This window comes from Plutella xylostella, chromosome 31 (assembly GCF_932276165.1).
Source record: "Plutella xylostella chromosome 31, ilPluXylo3.1, whole genome shotgun sequence".
NCBI classification, from domain to species: Eukaryota; Metazoa; Arthropoda; class Insecta; order Lepidoptera; family Plutellidae; genus Plutella; species Plutella xylostella.
In genome coordinates this window covers 5,775,408-5,797,345 of record NC_064011.1, presented here as the reverse complement: position 1 = coordinate 5,797,345, position 21,938 = coordinate 5,775,408, and the positions used below count along the sequence as shown (strand labels likewise).

Sequence of the window (21,938 nt, the reverse complement as noted above, 5' to 3'; positions counted from 1 at the left end):
TAACTATAATATAAATTAAAATGGTCCATACAATAACTTTACTATACACAAAAATTACCCACCAGAACATTTTAAGTTTATTTTGGCTCTACTGAAAAGTAGCAAAAATGGACATTGGCCCTAATGTCAATTTTTGCCCTAATCAGAACATGTAGAAATTTTCTGTTGTAATCTTATTGTACTTTTATGATTATTCTTAGATCTTATTTTAAATTTATGGAACTTAGTATTAAGTGCTTACATTTCATGCGGCGGCCTCCAATACGGAAATAAGCAGCATGATTGCCAACCTTCGCTAGGAGACGGCACTAGAAGAAGAAGAATGTTTTTTTTATGCATAATTTCACAATCGTGCCATGCATGGCAACACAGAGATGTTCCGAACAGTCGGAAGCGCACAATCGGCTCGCACGATCGTGGTCGTTACGCAACGGGAAAGAATTCGACAATGACCGAGTGGAGTGACCTGGAGGGTCACTCTATACTGACGAAAAACGAACGAGACCTGCTGTCGTGGAATCGGCACGTTTAATACAACGAGTCGTGGCTCGCGCAGCAGCGCTTCGAACCGTAGTTTTTCGTCACATAAAGTGACCCCTCCTTAGCTGATGATGACGCACACACAGGAAACTGGATTCTGTTGCTGGCAATTCCTGATGTCATTGCAGTTATTACAATAGATTTAGGATCAGGAAAAAATAAACTTCATTATTTAAGTCACTCGGACTTTTTAATTGCTCGTGAGTGTATAAGAGAATACATTTGCTTTAAAGCCGTTTTTTACATACATCGCTCACGACTGTAATGCCCGAAAGCAAGCCACCCGTTTTTCGCTTATATCATTGTGCCCAATTTATAAATCATTCAACTGGCAACACCCACTAACTATCAATCATGTAGAAAACGAGCTCCTCTCCACAATTTTACTACCATAGACAATTGATAGCCATAAAAAAATCCTGGCCACAGACAATAACCTGCAAACTGCAGCAAGGTGAAGTTATGATCTCACAGGACTACTGATTGCGGAAACCTTAGACTAACAATACACGAAAAAGATGGTGCAAAGTAATATAATAATAATAATATTGCCATTTATTTCCAAATTATCTACAGTTATTCTTAAATAACATAGTTTGCAAATCATAATATTAAATTAACATGCATTTCATTTAATTAATTAATGTTTTAAACTCTATAATTTAATTTATAATAAAATAATAATAATTCATGCACTTAACTTTATATATTTGAATATTTAATTAAATAATTGTTATTTATTGAAAAATAATTTGGTCACCCATTGCTGGGTAAAGGCCTCCTCCATGTCTTTCCATTGCCCCCGTTGCCTTGCTTGCCTTTGCCAAGTGTTGCCTGCTACTCTGACAATGTCGTCGACCCATCGTCTCTTCTGGTGCAAAGTAAAGTAAAAGTAAAATAAAAATCATTTAAGTAAATAGTGAATAGTAAGTCACATACACAAACAGAGCAAAAAAATTGTACGCATTTTGTTTACTGTCAAACCGTTTTAAGTTCAACCTAATGACAGCCATTGTACCAATGAATAAAGTCACAAATCTCCTAACCGACCTAATTAAAAATCCCAAAGATCTCAGTGGAAGAAGTGGCTGTTTTTTTTTCGAGACGTGTCTTTAAAAAAAAACACATACACACGCACTTACGCCTTGTACAAATGTACTCCCTTACGGGGTAGGCAGAGGTGCATTGCTGCACCCACTTTTCGCCAGAGTGTTATGTTAGTCCCAATGTAATAGGAGGCGGGCCTATTGCCATTTTACGGGCACATCCAAGACCCGAGAACAAATATGTGTGTTTATTTAAACAAATTTCTGCCCCAGCCGGGAATCGAACCCGGGACCATCGGCTCAGTAGTCAGGGTCACTAACCACTACGCCATTCGGTCGACGTGTCTTTAGTCTTTTGCAATGACACTCCATCTAGTTCGTATTAAATATCGTTGGCGGAAACGAACGTCCGATGATCTTACATCACAGATCCGCTAGTTTCCCGTTAGTACTCCGTCTAATCTGTGACTCTGTGTCATCCGTGCCATTACATATCGTCTGCTTATCACAGTCTCTTAAAAAGTCTAAAATTAGAAAAGAAAGAAAGTAAATTTATTTCGAACGCACACAAGCTAAAAGCTTACGTCTCGGTGAAACATTGGTAAACCAGTCACAATAGATTTTTAATTGTCACTGATACCTATCTCTGGATGTAAGGGGTAAAAAATAATAAATTAAAAAGTTTAAAAGTTATAAAAAAATTGCATGTGTGTTGCTTTCCGATACTGAAACGAGTTCTAGCTCAGCCTTATACCACAAAAATTCAAATAAACCCATTTTGCTACCCAATCTTTACCCAATTTTCGTTATCTTCACCGCTTGCAATCCCAAGCCGTTTCCACTCGGACATTCCAACCAATCAGCAGGTACGAACGGACCCCAATTCAGAGAAGTACTCAAACTGTCGCACCACGTGAGTCCTCCACGAGGCAAACTAATGACCACAATTGACAGATCACATGGAGATTGGAGACAAGCCGAATAAAATTGATAGGTTCCTATTGCACTGTAGCGCTAAATCTTTTGGCTCAACAGATTTTAATCTGGTCCTGTTGTTGGTTAGCTGTCTGGTAGAGATTGCTATAAGCAATAAGGCCGCCTTTTTGTACTGTTCTTATTTTTAAGTTTTATTTTGTATTGTTTCTGTTATTTAGGTGCAAACAAAGAGTATTGTATTATATGTCCTGGTCCTTACCAATAGCTGACTGCTGACACGACGACCGAATGGTGTAGCGGTTAATAGCTCTGAAGGTATGCTGAAGATCCTATATAGGTTCGATTCCCGGCCGGGGCACATATTTGTTTGAACACATATTTGTGCTCAGGTCTTGGGTGTTAATATGGATATAATAATTATGTATCTATCTGTGTCAGATATATCAGTTTGGTCGTCGTTGGATATGTCGAGCTTGGGGTCAGATGGCCGTGTGTAAGATGTCCCCTGATGCAATCTCATATCGTTTGCGGCCAATTACAACCTGTACTCTCACTTTCCTCCGAATATATTGACGGCCGAATGGCGTAGTGGTTAGTGACCCTGACTACTGAGCCGATGGCCCCGGGTTCGATTCCCGGCTGGGGCAGATATTTGTGTAAACACAGATATTTGTTCTCGGGTCTTGGATGTGCCCGTAAAATGGCAATAGGCCCGCCCCCTATTACATTGGGACTAACATAACACTCTGGCGAAAAGTGGGTGCAGCAATGCACCTCTGCCTACCCCGCAAGGGAGTACATTAGTACAAGGCGTGAGTGCGTGTTTATATTGAATGAGACATCTATATCACAAAATACCTAATTGAATCAAGTCTGAAATTTGCTGACCATGCATCAGTAATTTGCAGCGCTAAACATCAACTTTAGAGTGTCCAGAAACAAGTGCCAACATCAATAGAAGCATAATTATTGAGGCAACAATTATTCTGGTTACTCTTCAGTATATTTATTTTTATTGCACACCTGTTTAAATGAAAAATCTTTAATAAAACAAAAACTTATAAGTATTTACAAAAAATGTGCCTATATATTTACATGTTTAAATTTGTTTGGAATAACCCCACCGTCCACAGTTTGAGAGCCGCTGGTGCCAGTGTATGACTCACTCTCTGAGTTACTTTAATATAAAGGTTAGCCCTAATCACCGGCCGACTTATTGTAACAGCGAGCACTGACTGTGTTTATGTGAATTTTATATTTATTTATTTAAATTTTTAATTTAAAAACGAAAAACTGAGTTTTGTGAGTTAAGACTCTTTAGTGTGTAGTGCAACTTTGACTGTGATATTTTGTTTTTGTGAGTATTTTTTTATTTAATTTTTTTACTAGAGAGAATAATAAAATTAAGGGTTGTCTCGAGTTTTAAGTTGGGTCTGTGGTATATCGTAGCTCTAAAATATAGGTTGGTAATATTAGCTAGTCTTTCTTTATGTTTTTTATTTTTAGTTAAGAAGCTTTTAAATTTAATGTGAGTCCAATTACGAATTCGGGAATGTTATAAGACTATAGGTAGGGAAGTATGTATACTTATGTATTACATTTACGACCGAATGGCGTAGTGGTTAGTGACCCTGACTACTGAGCCGAAGGTCCCGGGTTCGATTCCCGGCTGGGGCAGATATTTGTTTAAACACAGATATTTGTTCTCGGGTCTTGGATGTGCCCGTAAAATGGCAATAGGCCCGCCCCCTATTACATTGGGACTAACAAAACACTCTGGCGAAAAGTGGGTGCAGCAATGCACCTCTGCCTACCCCGCAAGGGAGTAGTTACATTAGTGCAAGGCGTGATTGCTTGTTGTTTTTTTTTTTTTTACTTTTATAAAAAAAAAATATAATTTCATGCTCATATGATTAGATGATGTATCAATCCTCTTATGTCCATATCTGGTATACAGGTATTTTGGTGTCATAAGTAAACTTGGAATTTGTTAAATTAAGATTCTAACAAAATTAAGTTTCTTTTTGCAATAAGAAATATAAAAGCTCAATTATGCGACTTTACTCCGAAGTTTTGTTACGTACCTAAGAACTTTTAAATAAATCGTGGTGCAAAAAACGCTTCCCACTCACAATTTACAAACAGAATTTTAATTAAAACACTTCTTAATAAAAGCTTTTAAACGGTTTTCCTTTCGAATAATAACGACTTTCTGCATTTAATCGTGCAACAAAGGAATCTTTTCTGACCTCAGACAAATCCTAATGCATTTAAAATATCTTAATTTACTAGAGAGACGACCGAATGGCGTAGTGGTTAGTGACCCTGACTACTAAGCCGATGGTCCCGGGTTCGATTCCCGGCTGGGGTAGATATTTGTTTAAACACAGATATTTGTTCTCGGGTCTTGGATGTGCCCGTTAAATGGCAATAGGCTCGCCCCCTATTAGGTACATTGGGACTAACATAACACTCTGGCGAAAAGTGGGTGCAGCAATGCACCTCTGCCTACCCCGCAAGGGAGTACATTAGTACAAGGCGTGAGTGCGTGTTTTTTTTTTTTTTTAATTTACTAGTAGGTACAGGATCTAGTAAAATAATATCTAACATTATCAATATCATCATCAGCCCGTATGGATATGGGCATCTCCCAGACAGCCAGTTTCCAAAACTCTGTCCTCGGCCATCCTCATCCTGCCACTACCAGCCACCTGTCTAAGGTCGTTGGTCCAGAAGTCTGGATGGAACGTAACATATTTTATTATAGTGACCTGCCGAATGTACCTGAAAAATAATCTTGCCTAAAAAGCTACTATTCAATTCTGTAGGTATTTGAGCTTCCTAAATCTACCTAAAGCTAGGAAAAGAGAGCTTACATTACAATTGCGTTTAATTATTTTTACTAAACTTGCACTATCAGCACAAGCTTGCTTGTGTTGGGGTCCACCAACCCGCACTAGGCCAGCGTGGTGGACTAGGCCTAAATCCTTCCTTCATTGGAAGGAGACCCGTGCCCCAGCAGTGGAGACGTGATGGGTCGTGATGATAATTAAACTTGTAATTTGAAAGCTCGATGTAAGGAGCGAACTTACAACCTTATCACAGTAACTCCTCGTTCCACTGTTATGACAAGCGCTTATCGAGAGAAATATATGCAGTGACACAGAGAGTAGATAACATAGGCTTATCAACTGCCTACGTCGATGCTACGTAGATCAATGCCTACAGTGCGACCTGATTTAGCCTTATGTGATACAGTCATCTGCAAAAAATATTGAAAAAGGATATAGTCCTACCCTGTTATTCATAAAAAGTTATTGAACGTTTTAGCTTAGTTGTCGGGTTGCCCACTTACCCGACAACTCTCTTAGCACAAGCTTGCTTGTGTTCCACCAACCCGCACTAGGCCAGCGTGGTGGACTCTTCCTACTCTGGAAGGAGACCCGTGCCCCAGCAGTGGGGACGTGATGGGTCGTGATGAAGACGATGATGTCATTGCTGGCTATTGTGATTTAATCCGTTGTCAGATTAGACAGCTTGATAACTTAGCAGACTAGATAATTGCGCTAAGAAGAAGCAGGAAAAATATTCAATTAATCTCACTTTAGTACTTTCGTTTGAAAGATGAAGAACTTAATAAATGAATATACAAAGCTCATTCACTACATTAAATAGCTATATGATCCTAAGATAGAATAGAATAGAAAAATATAAAGAAAACATTACAAAATCACAACTTGTATATAACATAGTACAAAAAAGGCAGCAGTTATTGCTTAAAGCAATCTCTACCAGACAACCTAAGATAATTGGAGATTCATCGATTATTGATATCTAAAGCTTGGATCTGTTAAAAGCTTTTTCTACTAACTGTACTGATTTGAAATTTCCAGTATAGCAATAAGAGGAAAAATTGCTAGGACAAAATTATTAGCAGCATAGCCTGAGGCCTCATGGAATAATTATACAAGTTCAAGGAAGAAAATAGACTTTACATGAAATATAAATATGTGGGGACATCTCACACACGGCCATCCGACCCCAAGCTAGGCATAACCTGTGTTATGGCTGTCGGACAGTGTTATGGGTGTCGGACAGCTGATATACAGTGGGTGATCAAATTATTATGATCACTTGATTTTTTATGACGAAAACGACTTTGACTACGATCTAATATTTCAGTCATAAACCATCAGCAAACCTTTGAGTATTGTACATATATCATTTTGTTCACAAAGCGTTTATGCGTATGGCAACATTGGATTTTATACATGGCTATAATATTATGTCTAGACTCAAAAAAACATCCCTAACTGTCCACTTGGTAAAATTTGCTTTTGGAGATTATAAGTTCTGTAGTGTAATTTGTTTGCTTTATATTGTTGTTTTTTTAATATAAATTGTTTAGTTAATGGAATAACAACAATTTACCTTTAGATTTCACCATTAAAAGTGGTTATTTATTTCGGTTATTGTTAATTTATAAAATGGGTAATATAATTTATATAATGGGTAAGGGTAAAGACATTCCTGAGGCAAAAATAGTTGAAATCAAAACATTACTACTCTAAAAAAGTCTCTCACAATGTCAGATAGCTGGAAGTACAGTGTTGCTCAGTCAAAAGTTAATAACATAATGAAAAAATTTTAAAAGAACAAGCCCTTTTGAAACATAAAAATGACTTTTCTGCACTTTTAGTGATCATAATAATTTGATCACCCACTGTATCTACACAAATACATAGATACCTAATATAAATAATGTAAATAAATATAGTTAATAAATTCTTTAGTACACTTGACCCTATCTGAACATAAATATTCTTCCACCCAAAGGTTGTCTTGAAAAAAACGCTTTTAGTGATAAGACCGCCTTTTTTATACCTATGTGTTTGTATTTTAAGCTTTGTATAATCTATTCTTGTGTACAAAGAAAGAATATTCTATCTATCTATCTATAAATATCAACAACCAAGACCCGAGTAGGTAAAAATATTTGTCTTTAAACTAATATCTGCCCCAGCCGGGAATCGAACCCGGGACCTTCGGCATAGTACTAACCACTACACCATTCAGCCGTCATAGACTTTACATGTCATGCGTCATTTGAAGTAGGTATACAGGGTGATAACTCTAACTTAAGGTTATTGAGGTCAATTTTACGAAAGATACTTTACAAATCTATTGCAGTGGCAAGGCGTTTATTAGGGTCACACTGTAATAAAAAATAAAAAAAGATCTTAAAAGAACCTTCTCCTTTTTTGAAGTCGGTTTTTTTAATATAAAAAACAAAAATGCACGATCTATTCGTATACTGTGCAGTATTGATGTTAATAAAAAAAGTTTATTTATTATTATTTTGTATTTAGTTAACATACAGTTCCGTTTATAATTTACAATCAAATTATTAAATATTTTCAAATACCTATAGTTCTTAAATTCGATTGTAAAAGTTTATGTACCATTAGTTTTACATCACCAATTAAAAGTAACACAAAATTAGGAAGACTTACTTAAGGTTTATTGGCCTTCTGAAGAAAAAAATAGAAAAATGATTCAAATGAATAGTAGGTACAGTAAGGGGCAGATAAACCTGACCCCCTGACCTCGTAAGTTTCAAATAAAATCTGTTTGATTTTTTTAAAATTTCAATTTAATATTTTGAATATCAGATCTCAGGTCTCTAATAGTTAGTTCCAATTAATCTGCCTTCAAGTGTTCATATTCATATTCATTTATTATTGCAACTATGTTGGTATTACACTGTTCTTACATCTATGTACATTAAGTATCCTTAACATAACTCCCTGTAGGGCATAGCAACATATTCTAAAAAACTAAACAATTATGTAAGTACTTACTTAAAAATTATTTAACATAACATAAAACTTTATAAAATAAAACATTAAACTTTATGATATACCTATTTTATATATTTAACAATTTTAGAATATTTAAAAACTATCTAATAAGTATTCATTTACAGAATAATAGCACCTTTCTATTCTATCTAATAAGTAATTAACTTTTAGTAAGTTAACTTTAGTATAAGTTAACTTGAACATGTGCGTATTTTCAGATAAGCGATCATTGAACCCGAAATATACAGGCTGTTATACTTTTACCATCATTAATCGTAGGAATTCTCAACAACATATCGCACATGACAATCCGAACCGTCATATGTAGAATAAAAGTTGTTAAGAATTACCCCTTTCGGGGCACTGTACATAAAAATATCGACATAGACTAATATTAGTCTATGACATAGACAAGTGGATATTTAGATAGTACCTAAATTCGGTATTTTTAATCTCTATTACTAAATTGAAAGATTCTGAACGGTTTATCAACCGTTGATTGTCCCGCGATTAAGTGACGTATCGTTCTGTTGACGGTCTGTCAATTTAGTATCTGAGATTGAAAAACAGACTTGAGATAAGTAAAAAGGCGGAAAGCGTCAACAAGTCGCCGTAACCCCCCTCCCCCTGTCAAACACCTTGATCATAAGAATATTACATCAAGGACTCAGCCTGTATAATATTTTCATTCATAAATAATAATAATTGGTGCGTAATCAATTCAAACCAGTACCTACTTCTTAAGTACATCTTTATCTTATTCATTGACGTTCAGAAACGAACAATAATTAAGAGTAACTATGCAAATATATATATATATATATATAATATAAACACTCACACCTTGTACTCCCTTGCGGGGTAGGCAGAGGTGCATTGCTGCACCCACTTTTCGCCAGTGTTATGTTAGTCCCAATGTAATAGGGGGCGGGCCATTTTACGGGCACATCCAAGGCCCGAGAACAAATATCTGTGTTAAAGCAAATATCTGCCCCAGCCGGGAATCGAACCTGGGACCTTCGACTCAGTAGTCAGGGTCACTAACCACTATGCCATTCGGTCGTCCATTAAAACAACAGTTAAATATCTCGTTCTCTACAAGCTGTTTTTAACCGACTTCGAAAAAAGGAGGAGGTTCTCAATTCGTCTGTACGTATGTTTTTTTTATCAAATCGGAACCACGTAGTAAAACGTTATCATGATTTATTGACATGTTAACAGTATCTTCTTAAAAACGGAAATATCAATGTTTAATTAAGTTCTCGGAATGGTCGGATGAGGAAAAAGTGGACGAATGAGATAAGACTATATAATGAGCGTTTCCATTGTCCATGATAAAAAATATCATGCATTGGACGGCACGTTAAGCCGTGGGTCCCGGTTGCTGCTTCGGCAGCAGTCGTTAAGCCTAGTCAGAGGCCTTCGGGCGGCTTGAAAACATCTGACAGTCGGGTTGCCCACTTACCCGACAACTCTCTCAGCACAAGCTTGCTTGTGGACGACCATGAGTCGTGATCATCATGCATTTTTGGATGTTTTTTTTCAGACTTATCATAAAATGATACCAATTCTAGTGTGTCTTTTCATTTGAATTTAATTAAAATGTGGGTTTTAACATAAAACAAGAACTAATAAAATACTTACCAGCTAAAATGGTTAAGTACTTATTTCCGCAATGAAACCATTTATTTTAGCTGTAGTTTATTTGTTTATATACCTAATTCATTAAACAGACACACTAAGATTTTTGTGCCAAGTATGAAAAAAATACAAGTGACTAAGGGTCCTACTAAACGTCAAAATTTCGCCTACCTACCACTTTTAAAACATCCTGCAGCTACATAATAACAGTAGCATTTATGGCGAATCGCCATATACTGACGTTTATCTACGTCGATAACGAACCTGTGTAGCCGCAGCTGTGTCGCGCCTATCGTGTCGTGCCGACAGTGGACACAGCACGGCTAGTATACCTACGTGCGTCCACTCACGCTTGCAGCGAACTCTCACGCCAGACAGCCGGACGACAACTATTAACATAGTCATTCGGTTACTCACGCCATCTTGGAAACTGGTTACCGGATGTATCCGTTCGGATACCACTGACCTAACGTTCTAACTCAATACAATAGGGTAAAAACTATCCTCTAGAAACCCAGACACCTCATACGATGACGATGACGTAAAGTGGAGACCCACAGGGTTCAGACAAAGTTAAGTTTGCAGCCGCCGAAAACTGAAAGAACTTAGTGAAATTTTAGGTCTCTGGGTCTCAGGGGGCTAAATTTGAACTTGTGACATGAGTGCGGAAAGCAGTACCCGTATCATGAAAATTCGAGCTAACGAATAGAATCGAATGCGAGTGCGACTATTGTCAACTTGACAGCACTTTCGAACACTTTTTACCTTTCGAATGAGTTTCGAAAAGAATGACCACAGAGTACATGATATTATTCTGACAATGACCTATGGAATGATAGCTGTCAAACTTTCGCAAATCTGTACACCGCAATACACCGCCATTTTGTTGTTGACAGGTTGACAGCACTTTCGAATAGACTATCGAATAGAATATGCTGCGGTTTTTCATGATACGGGTACAGGTCATTACAGTGACGGAAGAGTCAAAAGACTACACTGTAATGACCTTCCGCACTGGTGTCACAAGACGTTTTTGTATAGGTACATATTGTGAGAAATAGTCATAAAAATAAATACCGCTCAATTTATTTTGATACATAAGTATCGAGAAAAAATAAATGTGTAGGTACCTTTCTAAAAATATAGTATGTATAAAATTATTGATTAGCATTGTCGAACAAATAATATATAATAGACTACAAAACGGAACAGGAAAATATATCAATTTAACAAACGACATGAGATCATCATCGTTGGCAATAAAATTAATGATATAATTATTTCTCAGGAACGCACTATCGTTCTATTCGAGACCTAGATTCTAGACGGCCTAGCATTCTCTGAAATCTTAGAGATCTTTACTTTTCCGTTCGTCGACTACGGAAAATCCCATAATTATGTATTATGTATCAGTAAAAATATGATACTTACTTAAGTAGTTTTTATAGCCTGGCAACATTTAAGAAGACAAAAAAGTCTCCTAATAACAGATAATTGGAATAAAGGTGCCAATTGGCTGTCAACGACATAAGGTTGCAGTGACAACATGTCGCATCGTTACTATTGATTTTTAACCCCCGAAGGAAAAAGAGGGGTGTTATAAGTTTAACGTATCTGTGTATCTGTGTGTGGTAGCGTAGCTCCCAAACCGCTGAACAGCAGATATTCGTTTTTCTTTTTAATGTTAAAGTTATTAATAAATAATATTTAGCATTAAGTCCACTTTTTGTTCACTTATGTCATACCTATTTGTGCAATAAAGTATCAAATAAATAAATATTGCCGCAAGTGTTGTTAGCGATATTTTATCAAAATCAGTTTAGCCATCAATAAGTTATGCTGCTTTCAGTGTTGAATGGCGGAGCTTTTTAACGTTGGTAAGGTTATTGTTATACACTCACAGGCAATGAAAAAGATCAAACTGCCATTAACGTTAGTATAAATTCTTTATTGCACATTAAAAAAAAACACATTGTACAAAGGCGAACTTAATGCTAGTAGCATTCTCTACCAGTTAACCTTTTGTGATGTTCCATATGTCATTAGAACTTCTTCATTGCTCGTGAGTGGATTAAAATAATATCATGGTCTGCAACATGTACCTATTAAGCGGCCAATCGGCACCTTAAGTTATTATATTATTAAATAATATACTAAACAAAAATAATTTTCCATTTTCCCTAAGCTATTCTTATAAAGGCCCTCGGGCTTCAACTTGGACACAGCATTATAAGATTTATAAGATTTTCTGCTCGTTTTTCTTCGTCTAAATTTCTGAGAAATGTTTACAAGATCGTCTTGTGGAGGACATTTTCCAGCTGATTGGTGGAAAATAGAATAGAATAGAATCAAAAATTCAAAATCAGTATAGAGCGGTGGTAGCGTAATGGATAAGGCTTCGACCTCTCAATCGAGAGGCCGTGGGCTCAAATCCTGGCCTGTACCAATGAATTCTTTAAATTGTGTTTACGGCGATATGGTTCGCAAGTTTTGCAACCTATCATGTGAGTACAAATGTGCTGCGGAAAGTGGGTGGCGCTTGTAAGCCACCTCTGACTACCCCTTCGGGGATTACAGTCGTGAGTGCATATGTATGTGTAAAATCAGTTCAGCCGCTTGGAAGACTATACCATAAACAGATACACAGACAAGTTAAACTTATAACCTACCTCCTTTTCCGTCGGGGGATAAAAAGGTACTACTATCTATCTATTGCTATTCTATTTTATACTGAGGGGATGAAATTCAGGCTGTCTCGAGTGGAACCTTTGTACATGACCCACTAATTTCAGCTCAGCCAGCGTAGCTCACGAGTAAAGTAGAATGGCCAAATCTGACCCGCTTTGCAGCCTCTGACCAAACCTATTTTTATTCAATCATAAGGGTCAAAATCAGAGAGGTGAGCATTATGCTGGCGACAAAGTTTTTCCTAATTTTATTACATGATATTACTAAAATAATTATTTCAAAATAAAGGTTCTGTGCATATAATTACAGCGCACTCAGCATATTTATTTCGCTACGGTAATATTTATTTGATTTTAAACAAAATACGTCCAAATCGTCATTCCGAGAACGCGTCCTTATACCATGTTTCGAAGTTCAAACAAGTCAAAAATGTTTAAAATTTAACTTAAAATTGACATATTTTAATATTATCTTTTAGAATAATCAAATTATGAATATAAGTATAAATTACATTATTACAAGTAAAACTTCTTCATATTTTGGCTATTCAAATGCTGTCCGTCGTTTATCAAATCATTCCGTGAACGTGGTGGATATCGGTCGATGTAATTAAAACAACACACGCTAGGTGGCGTTAGCGGGCACCAGTGTGAAGTTCGCAGTTCAAAACAAAAAGCGTGTGTCGTGATTTCGGAAACAAAATATTTGATTTTGTTGGTAAGTACCTTTTAATTTCATATGTGTGAGGCGTACTTTAATTCCCTGTCACTACGGGAACGCTGTTAAGTAATAAGTTTTTCGTAAATTTGCATACTTTTAGCAAAATTCTTATAAATATTGTAGCTCACTTGTTCATAACCTCTAAAACCAATATCTAACATGGCGGCGTCAAGCGTGACTTGAAAATATTTAACGAATAATCATTTCGAGAACGGTCATTTCGTGAACGTCCTCGTATATGACGGATGTTCCCCGAAATGACGCCTGCGTTCCTGAAATGACATTTTTTGGGCAAAATTATGCTTTAAAGCTTATAAAACCATAACCATGCAAAATTTTGTTTTAGGTATCCATTTAGTACAAGTAAGATGGAGAACGATAAAAGTGAAAAGAAAACGAAGTCGAAAAAACGATTAAAAGAGGACAGTATAGCTTATAAAAAATATCGTGAAAAGGCTAATGCAAGGAAGCGCAAGTTTTTAGATAAAATGACACCTAAACAAAAAGAGATGAAGAGACTGAAAGATAGGGAATATTACCAAAGAAAAAAGCTGAAAATAAAGTTAAGACTGTTAATGACATGACTGAAAGACAGAAGAGGAAACAGAGAAAGACGTGGAGAATAAATTCTCAAAAGTATAGGCAGAAAAAAAAGATGATCGCAAACATTTTAGCTGACAGCCCCCCAGATACTGAAAATGAGATAGAAGACGATAATCGCGAGTCGAGGAAGAAAGCAGGAAGAAAACAAGTTAAAAAAGATAAGGCGCAGGCTTACAGAACTGTTAAAAAACAGAAACATAAAATACAAAAAATGGAAAAAATCATAAATCAGTTGCAAAAAAAAATACAGAGAAGCAGAAGACGTGAAGAAAGAGCATCCCAAAAGACTGCTGATACGCCTACCCGCAATGTTGATGAATTAACAAGAGGATATCCTGTTACTGCGGAAGTTCGTAAACGTCTATTATTTGGCGAGGTTCTGACAACACAACTAAAAGACACCGTTGAAAAATTACCGAAAAATTCAAAACAGCGAGAGGCTTTTCAAAAATGTGTCAGTGGTAACCGTATCAAAAAACATCGTTTAAATAATATGGCCAAACAATTCCTCCACAAAAATAAAAATAATGACAACATTATAATATCTAATCGGAGGCATCCAACATTTTTAATCACTAATCAGATTCGTGAAGAAATTCATAAGTTTTTTGAGCGAGATGATGTCAGCAGAATGTGCCCTGGTAAGAAAGATTGCCTCAAGGAAAACAAACAAAAGCGGTTGCTTCTAGAAACTGTAAAAAATTTGCATCCTCAATTTTGTGCTGAGACTGGAATTCGAGTATCTTATTCGACACTTTTGAGAGAGAAGCCTTATTGGGTAGTGCCACCTACAAAATGGGATCGAGATACTTGTCTTTGTGTAAGGCATGAAAATTTTGAATACAAACTGAACAAATTGAACCGACTAGGAGAGCTGCCGCACAATTCTACATCCCAATGTATAAAAGCGTACAGCTGTGACACTACTTCTTATGATTGTATGCTTGGTTTGTGTGGTGATTGCAAGGAGATCAAAATGGAATCGGGGAGTAATGAAGATACCGTTCAATATTTTCAGTGGCAAGTAACAAAGGAAGACCGAATCATAAAAGGAGAAAAGAAAACCGTCAAACTTACTAAAAAAGTTACTGTTACAAGCACAGTAAAAAAATTGAAAATGTCTTTAGCTGCGGATATTTCTCCAATGAAAAAACACGTTTATGGAATTAGCGAAAACTTGAAGGCCAAAAGAGAACTGAAAGATAATTTAAAAGAAACAGAGCTAATGATTCAAATTGATTTCGCTGAAAATTATATGACAAAATATGCGAAAGAGATTCAATCGGTTAGATTCGGAGCTTCGAAAGGTCAATTATCGATCCACACAGGAGTTTTTTATGCCAAAAACGATACATCTCTAGAAACTGTTTCATTTGCCACTGTGAGTGATAATTTGGACCATCAGGCTCATGCTGTATGGGGACACCTGAAATCAGCGCTACAGAAAATATTGAGTGTCAGGCCACACGTAAATACCCTTCACGTGTTTTCAGATGGACCTACGTCCCAATATCGAAACCGGACTAATATTTACTTATGGATAAAAACCTTAATAGACCAATTTCCGCAAATAACTGCTTCAACGTGGACATTCAGTGAACCAGGTCATGGTAAGGATCCAATGGATGGTGTAGGAGGAGTGCTAAAGAAAACTGCTGATGACCAAGTATTGCGAGGAAATGATGTCAACACAGCTGCAGATTTTGTCCGTTTATTAAACAAATCATCTGTTTTACTCCATGAAGTCACTGACGGTGAAATTGTTGCAGTCAGAAACGTATTACCCGAAACGATAGATGCGATCCCCGGAATCATGAATGTAACTAAAATTATCTGGCAGAATGCTTCTGATGTCTCCATACTACTGTATCAATTTTCAAAATTGTTGCGAGAAATTAAACTGCAGGCATTTTCAGTGGAAGATAGAGATATAGAAAGTCCAGCTCCAATAGAAATGATAGATTTAGACAAAGAAAAGGAAGAAGAAGAGTTTCTGAATACTCTTCAAAACAATAGAAAAAGTATTTACGACGCCGTTTACGGATCAGACAGTTCAGAAGATGAGAATCTACAAAAGGTTTCAGATCGACTTCATGGAATGAATGACGATATTTGTGCTGGTACATCTTACGGAAACGATAAGGAGAACTTCCACCCGGGAACACCCAAATATTCCGAAAAACTTTTTTCCGAATTTGATAACACCGAATATGTAATTTACGAAATATTGCAATACCGATTTTTTTAAATACCGAATTATAAAAATCACGAAAATTATGATTTCGAATATTATAATCACGAATATTTGTTATTGCGATTGTTAAATATACGAACGTTAAAAAATACGATTACTTTAATATACGAAAAATAAAATACCGATTTATTATTATCACGAAAAAGTGAAATCCCAATCGGAAATATGATAATTCGTGATTTTGACAAAAAAACATAAAAACATCTTTAAAACTTTAGAACCAAAACCAAAAGATAGGTGCGACGACGAGCAAAGCGAGGAGGAGCGTGTTAGGTGCACATAGATATCGAAAAACAAAGCGGAGCGCAGCGAAGCGGAGCGGAGCGTTTCAAATATAGAGCAAAACAATTGCCAGGATTTTTATTGTGTTCAACCTTAAAAACCTTAGGACCTAAACCTAAAGATAGGTGCGACGACGAGCAAAGCGAGGAGGAGCGTGTTAGGTGCACATAGATATCGAAAAACAAAGCGGAGCGCAGCGAAGCGGAGCGGAGCGTTTCAAATAATAGAGCAAAACAATTGCCAGGATTTTTATTGTGTTTAACCTTAAAAACCTTAGGACCTAAACCTAAAGATAGGTGCGACGACGAGCAAAGCGAGGAGGAGCGTGTTAGGTGCACATAGATATCGAAAAACAAAGCGGAGCGCAGCGAAGCGGAGCGGAGCGTTTCATATAATATAGCTTAAAAAATATTGTTTGTATACGGATTATGCTGTTAATAAACCTACTATTCCTAATATATATCTATTTCTTGTTCACTAAAAACATTCGGGAATTTGTATTTTCGGAATATTTAAAATTCAGAATTCGTAATTTTAACAATTCGATATAATAAATAATCGTACTCTTGAAACATCGAAATTATAATATTCGGAAAATAAACTTTCGTCATTTTAATTAATCTGTTGTTTGAAATTTCGTTTATTATACTATTCGTGATTTTCACTATTCGGAAACTTAAAATTCGGGATTGTGAATTATTCGGAACTATGAAATTCGTAATTATGAAAATCGTTATTTTCATATTCGTAAAAAAGTAATTCGAAATTCTGTAGTGTACCCCTTCCACCCAAATATGATACGTCCAAAGACATTTTTGCTAGTAAATGTGCATACTGAAAATAAAATAAATAAATACAGATACGTTGCAGTCGCTGACACCTCAGTTGATGAAGACGGTGAAATAAAAGTTACATTTCTTCGATGTCAGCGGAACTCAGCAAGAATATTTAAAACTGAACAAAATGATGTTGCATATGTCCCCTGTGAACAAGTTATTAAAATTTTACCTACACCGAAATTGCAGAAAAAAGGTAGTCGTAGTTATTATTGTTTTGATGAAAATATGGACATATTTGAAAAGTAGGTTATCGTTAGACTTTACATTCAAACTTTGATACTCAAGTTACTTTGTGTTTGTGTTATTGATTAGGTATGCAAGTAATGTTTCTAATTCATAAAGACTGGTTATTTCAAAACTAAAAAGTTTATATTTTGATTTTAAGCATTGATAAGCAAGATATTATGTTAAATGTGAAATTATAGTGTGCAATTAGCATTTGTTCCTCTAATTTTGTTGATTATTACTACAAAGTTTATTATTACTTATTAGATTTTAAGTTACAATTTTGATACTCATGTTTCTTATTCCTTAAGTACAAATAAAGGTATAATTTACTGTAAATTTATATTATTTTCATGCATCAAATGTACCAAAAACCGAGCTTTGTGTTCATTTAGGGAACGTCAACGTCATTTAGGGAACTTCGTTGTCATTTTGGGAACACTCCCATCATTTTCGGGAACATCACAAAAACGGCAAATATGTCACTATTATGTAATGCTATAGTTAAATCTTGCATTTACAAGATGAAATTACCTTGAAACCTTTGTATTTATATTAATAATATATAACGTAGTGCAAAAATGTATACAATAAATTGAAATTATGGAGCGAAATTTTCACAAATTGGAAATTTAAGGAGAGTAATTTGAAAAATAAATGTTTTCATTATAAAAAAAAATAAAATAATAATATTTTCTGATTTAGGAAAAGGTTAATTACAATTTCTCGAAGAGCAGTCTTAAATGTTTTCGTTATATTATTATTTAAAAAATAATTAAAAGTGTTCCCTAAATGACTCTTGACCCTGTCATTATTCTTACTAGCAGGTATTATTTCTAAAATATATAATTTTGTGCGTGCCTCATCACAGGATAGGTTCATGACAAATGCCACAACAGACTCCACTTGTTAGTTTTCCTCAAAATAAAACTTAATTTCTCAGATATTTGAAAACCTAAAATGCTCACCTCTCTGATTTTGACCCATAAAGGTGTCCTAAATGAGGGAAAAATATTAAAAAAAAACAAACCACGTTTAATAAAGAACTTAGTAGGTATGAGGAAAACATCAGCTAGTCAGTCCAAAAAGACTTTATCTTTCACCACCTATATCTTCGTTCTCCCATGCCTCATAATAATAAAGTTTAGTTTATGTGTTACACATGGGGTACACATCAGTATAATAATAGGGTTCACTCACCAATGGCTGCTCTGGCGGGTCATGGCGCCATAGAGAAATGGCCATTCTCATTTGAGCAGCAAGCCTAGATGTTCCAAAAGCTGAGATCAATCTTATCTAAGTATCTTATACTTTATACAATACAATATAATACCCTTTATTTGAACCAAGAACAAAAATTCCAAAAAAAAAAAACAAAACTTAAAAATAAAACAGTACAAAGAGGCGGCCTTATTGCTTATAGCAATCTCTACCAGACAACCTTTGGATGGAAGAGAGTAAGTCTATTATGATTGTGAGGTAGTTATTAAGGTCTTAAGAATTTTATTAATTAGAGGTTGCGTGGGTGACTTCGCCACCCAGTAAATTTAAACGACTCTAAAGTCTAAACCATAGTGTGGTCGAAAATAGAAATCGCATTTTGAAAGTGACTCATTACCGTGATTAAGAAATTCCTCAAACGCCACAATCTAAAAGTGAATGTTGAAGAAATTCGAGGAATTCTGATACAATTTCTTGTACAGTGCGCCACGCAGATACCTGACCCCCACGCAATAATAGATTTACTTTCTTAAAAAACGACACCTATGCGTAGCGTCCACCTACCGATTTCGTACGTATTGGACCAAACGAAGTATTCATAAATGTATGGAGAAACGGCGTCGGCAATGCCTATGAATTGGACGAACTTGTGTGATTTTCTATACAAAGAATACTGAATGCGATGCGTCCGTTGCGAACGATGCCGAAAGGTCGACGCTTACCTTAACACGGTGATTCTTGGTAGGTAAGTAGAGCATCAAATAAATAAATAAAATATGTGGGGACATCTCACACACGGCCATCCGACCCCAAGCTAGGCAGAACCTGTGTTATGGGTGTCGGACAGCTGATATATCTACACAAATACATTGATAAATAGATACTAAATATAAATACCTATCAACACCCAAGACCCGAGAACAAATATCTGTGTTTAAACAAATATCTGCCCCAGCCGGGAATCGAACCCGGGACCTTCGGCTCAGTAGTCAGGGTCACTAACCACTACGCCATTCGCCAAATCTTCTTACCGTGTCCGTGACCAACACAAGAGCTGAGCTAGGTTTTGCCACCGTATTGAAAGGATTAGCCAGTCAGGTCTATTGTCAGACACTGACTGTCCAGAAGCGCGAGCATAGGATTCGATACTATTTTCGAAACTACACAAAGGGTCACTTTTACCAAACGCTAAACGTATTTAAATCAAATTTTAAATACATTTTGTACTGACAGACGTATGACAGGCTACTAAATACGTTTAGCGTTTGGTGAAATTCCACCTCACATATGGAAAAAACAAATGTCACTTTTGGAACTAACATTTTGACAGTGACAGTTGCCGATACGCAACGTTAACGGAGGTTCGAAAGTTGTGCTCGCGACTCAGGTTGCTTTGGACTTAGGCAAACAAGACGTACTACACTCGCAAGCAATGAAAAAGTTCCAGTGACAAAAGCACCGAGTAACTTCTAGACGGAAAAGGCTAGCCTAATGACACCGCCTTTAATACTGAAGTATATTTAACATCGCGTATAACCAGCCAACTAAACTTTAATATTTTGTTAAAATTATTATAAACTAGCTGTTCCCGCGAGCTTCGCTTCGCCTTAAAAAGTTTTCCCGTTGGAATTCCGGGATAAAAAGTAGCCTATGTTCATTCTCAGGCTCTAGACCATATGTATATCAAATTTCATTCAAATCCGTTCAGTAGTTTTGGCGTGAAAGAGTAACAGACAGACAGACAGACACAGTTACTTTCGCATTTATAATATTAGTTAGGATATTAAAAAAAAATGATGTCTTTGATCTAAGTGGACCTTTTTCATTTCTCGCCAGTGTAATTCAGGGCGGTCAGATATCTTCGTAGCATACAGTTAAACGTACAATCTAAGTATGGTATTTGCGAATCAGAATACCAAACGCAAGACTTCGAGGGTTATTAGAGAGAGCATGGCTGTTGTACCGAGAGTCCAGAGATCGATTCCCGGTCGGGACAAATAGTTAGGTACTCATTTGATAACTTAGAATAGAATAGTTTAGATTAGCTTTATTGAACACCACATAAATCAGACTTACAAAAAACACACTTAAAGACTAGAACTAATGTACAATAGGCGGCCTTATCGCTGAGAGCGATCTCTTACAGGCTACCTTATATATTGCGTAACATACCACCTAATCAAAAGAACCAATTTATATGGAGAAGCGTTTTTTTATTGTTTAGAATGGCCCACTCAGTTACACCCTTCCAATTTACTGTAACACTTATGCAACACTCTGTCATAGACTAATGACTCTGTATAGGGTAGATTGAAGACTGACTCTCACTGATAAAATTGCACCCTACAAACTTTTAGCCTAAACAACTAATCAATTTAAGTCTACTGCCCGATATACACCAGATCTCTCAACAGACCGCTGCAATGGAGCTAGTAAAAACAAACACCTCTTTTTTAACGGCTGTCGGTTAAAATTGGGATACCACGTTGAAAGATTTGCTGAATTAAAACAAATAAATCGCTATTTTAATACTGTAACACTGTAAGTTATTTAACCGACAAGATCTTCATTATTTTTAGTGCCAATTTCTCCATAGTCGGTTATCTAACCGACAGGGATTGATTTATAAATTAAACGTCATCTCCATATAAAATTCATGACAGATGTGTCAAAAGTCAACCACTACTCCCTGGTTATACTCTAACCGACTATGGAGAAATTGGCTAAGTTACGATTTGAAATCGTGGTCAGGTAGTTTGTCAAGGATGCTTTTCATTAGTCCACATACCTACTTATACAGGGTGTTGCAAAATTGGTATACTAAGCCGAAACCTACATGTGCAGCATGGTATATCTAAGCCCGAAATTGAAATCAGAATTTGGAAATTCGCGAAAAAAATATTTTTTTTCCATAGTAAAAGTCTTAGATATAACATGCTGCACATGTAGGTTTCGGCTTAGTATACTTAGCTTAGTATATATAGGTAAGTGAATCTCACTGGTAAAAAGAGCAGCAATGCGCATCTAACAACAAACCTACCCCACTAGGCTACCCACTACACTAATAAATAGTGTTTTATTT

At 36.1% G+C, this 21,938-nt stretch overlaps 1 protein-coding gene across 2 annotated transcripts in view; it reads left to right on the top strand.

Annotated features, from left to right (window-relative positions):
- Window positions 1-21,938, top strand: part of LOC125488481 (neural/ectodermal development factor IMP-L2-like) — a 55,776-nt gene that overhangs the window by 22,542 nt on the left and 11,296 nt on the right. Inside the window, exon 1 of one of the 2 annotated variants that reach the window (XM_048632258.1) lies at window positions 3,754-3,879. The exons of the other annotated variant lie outside the window; for it this stretch is intronic. The gene's annotated coding sequence lies outside the window, so the exon portion shown is untranslated. Of the gene's footprint in view, window positions 1-3,753; window positions 3,880-21,938 lie in introns of those variants that run through there. 2 annotated transcript variants of the gene reach the window in all.